The sequence below is a fragment of the Diospyros lotus genome, chromosome 13, assembly GCF_014633365.1.
Source record: "Diospyros lotus cultivar Yz01 chromosome 13, ASM1463336v1, whole genome shotgun sequence".
Lineage (NCBI taxonomy): Eukaryota > Viridiplantae > Streptophyta > Magnoliopsida > Ericales > Ebenaceae > Diospyros > Diospyros lotus.
Window position 1 is genome coordinate 11,011,500 of NC_068350.1, and position 3,595 is coordinate 11,015,094.

Sequence of the window (3,595 nt, forward strand, 5' to 3'; positions counted from 1 at the left end):
TGAGAAATGAATAAAAATAGGTAGATGATATTTTAGATAGATACAAAAATTATAAATCAAAAAATATAAGAGTTTTTTGTAATTATTATTTTTAATATCAAAAATAATTATTCAATCTAAAAATAGATATAAATTTTATAATGAAAACATTAAATGAGTGGATTCTTAAATGTTTTAATTTAAAATTTATGATGTGATTTAATTTGTAGCTCAAAAATGATTTAATTTGTGATATGATCATTTAATTCAATGCTCTAGCCACCGGCATGACAAGCACTAGAATCAAACATGGAATATTCCATGTTGATCCCACTATAATTGCAATTGCTTGCACAAAATTCATAAATTAATTTATGTTTGGCATTAGGTGTGTAGTTTCATTTATGTTTGGCATATTGACTGTGAGGGTTATGGGATATCAAATTAATTTATCTCATACTCAACATTTTTAAATGCTAATGAATTGCGATGCCAAAAATTAATGGCAAAGTTTGAAGAGTTATATAATTTTCTTACATGTCTCATGTTTTGAAATATATAAGATATATGGGGTTTAATTAATGTTAAATTTAAATTAAAATTTTAATTTTAATTATTAAAAAATTATAATTAAATAATAAAATGGGGTCGGTTAGGGGTTCAAGTGGGTGAGTGTTTTAAAAATAAATTATTAATAAATTTTAAATAAAATTTTATTTTTATATTTAGTATTATTTAAATTTTTTTATCTTATTAATATTAATAATATAGTTAAATAATTTTAGTAGGATTAAATAAAATTATTTTTCACAATTGGGGTTTTAAATGTATAATCTTAATAAAATTAGATAATAATATATAATTTTAATTAAATTAATAATAATCACAATGAGGGTTTTAAATGTGGTGTGGTCAGGCTTTGGTTTATGGGTTTGGTTAATTGTAAATTTAGAATAAAATTTAAATTTGTAAAATAATTTATATTAAATTTTTATTTAGTTATTAATATTACCATAAATTTGGTTGTTAAATAATTGTTTTAGGGACAAATCAATATTTTCTTAATTAATTTTGATATTTTGACTTTATTTTTAATTAAAATAATTGTTCACAAAAAAAAAAATTGTGTATTAGTTTTGTTCTTAAGAATATAGCCTAATTTTCTAACTTTATTTTTTATTAAATCTCTTATTAGAAATTAAAATAATTTAATTTTTTAATTTTATTAATTATATATTATAAATTTAAAATATTAAATATATGTTTTTAATTTTTTAATAATAATGGGTGGGTTTCAAGATTTAAGTAAGGTTTAACTTTAGGTTTAATGAAGACTAATCTTAACAAAATTATACAATAATACATAATTGAAATAAATAAAAACTTGTGGTCTAGTCTAGTTTAATTGAAAAAATGATTAGTTTAACGATAAATAATATGTTTAAATATAACAGTTGAATGTCCGATAATATAGTTGTCGAGTTAGTTATTTATTTAATATAATTTTAAAATTATAACTACAAATATAATGTTATTAATTATTTGGTTAAACTTTTATTACTTGGTAAAAAATTTAAAGTACTGTACGTCTGAAAATGCAATTATAAATTACGTACTAAATGATGGTTTTGTGAATTTTCAGGATAGTTTTTTTCGTCATACATATTATTTAATTTAAAATGAAAATTCCATCGCATTGTAAGTGGATTGATAATAGGTGTAACCCAAGAAGAGGCGGGATTACTAGAGAATTTTATGAGGGTGTTGACGAGTTCATTCAATTTGCGTCTGCCCAAGAAAGTTTTATAAGATTAGAAGGAAAATTAAAGTGTCCTTGTATGAAATGCGAGTGTCTAAGGTTTAAATCAGTTAATGAGGTGAAAAGAGATATTTGTAAACATGGATTCATGAAAGGTTATTATTATTGGATGCATCATGGTGAAAAAGTGCCCGTTGTGCCTCATTCGGTTGTTGAAAATGAATATTATAGAGAAGACAATTTTAGGGATCAGTTTAATTGTTATGAATAGATGGTAATAGATGCGGCTGGGCTATCAAATGCGCCATATATAATGCAAGAGACTGGTACTAAAAGTGGTTATCAGACTTACAATGTAGATGAAACACCAAATGAAAATGCAGTTAGGCCATCAAATGCGCCATATATAATGCAAGAGACTGGTACTGGAAGTGGTTATCAGACTTACAATGTAGATGAAACATCGAATGAAAATCCGGCTGGGCCATCAAATGTGCCATATATAATGCAAGAGACTAGTACTGGAAGTGGTTATCAGACTTACAATGTAGATGAAGTACCGACTGAAAATGCACAAGCATTTTATGACATGCTATCTACTGCACGAACTCCATTGTATCCAAACTGCGAAGTAGAAAGTGAACTTTCTACTGCAATTAGGATGTTGAGTATAAAGTCTAATTACAATATTCCCGAAGGTGGATATAATGAAATCATGCAGTTTATGCATCAAACAATGCCAACTGGCAATCGGGTGTCAACTGATTTTTATTATACCAAGAAATTAGTTTCGCAGCTTGGCCTTGGTTATCAGAAAATGAATTGTTGTTCAAATGGGTGTATGTTGTATAACTACAAGGATGACGAATCCGAGATGATTTGTAAGTTTTGCAGTCATTCTCGTTTTAAACCTGTAAGAAGTGGGAAAGGAAAATTTAAACAAATTTCTTATAAAAAAATGTGGTATTTGCTTCTCATACCAAGACTGCAGAGAATATATGCTTCTACGGTTACAGTTGTGAGCATGAGATGGTATCATGAAAGTCGGAGGGAGCCTGGTGTCTTGTCTCACCTGTTTGACGGGGAAGCATGGAAACATTTTGATCAGAAATATCCTAACTTTTCCACCGATCCTAGAAATGTGAGACTTAGTCTTTGTGTAGATGGATTCACTCTATATGGTAATTCGGGTCGGCCGTATTCTTGTTGGCCGGTTATTGTGACACCATATAACTTGCCTTCTGAATTATGTTTGAAAAGAGAGTTTCTTTTTCCAACTGCTATTATTTCAGGTCCATCAAATCCGAAAAACAAGATAGATGTGTTCTTACAGCTTTTAATTGATAAACTAAAATTGTTGTGGTATGAAGGTGTTCTAACTTATGATATATCAACCAAAAATAAATTTTTGATGAAGGCTGCTCTATTGTGGACCGTCAATGATTTTCCTACCTATGGAATGTTATCTGGTTAGATGACATTGGGTAGATTAGCATGTCCATATTGTATGGAGAAAACTAAAACTTTCAACCTCAAGTATGGTGGAAAGACGTCATTTTTTGACTGTCACAGATAATTTTTGCCTATGGATCACGCCTTCCGGAGAAATACAAGTGCATTTAGAAAAAACAAAGTCGATAATTCTTCTGCACCACCACGGTTAACTGGAGATACCGTTTTTCAGAGAGTCTGTAATTTTTCCTTTATCCTCCAGTTACAAGACTGTGCGATGCCTGGGTATGGTGTTGAGCACAATTGGACAAAACGAAACATTTTTTAGGAATTTCCATATTGGAAAGATAATTTGATCTGACATAACTTAGATGTCATGCATATTGAGAAAAATATTTTTGACAA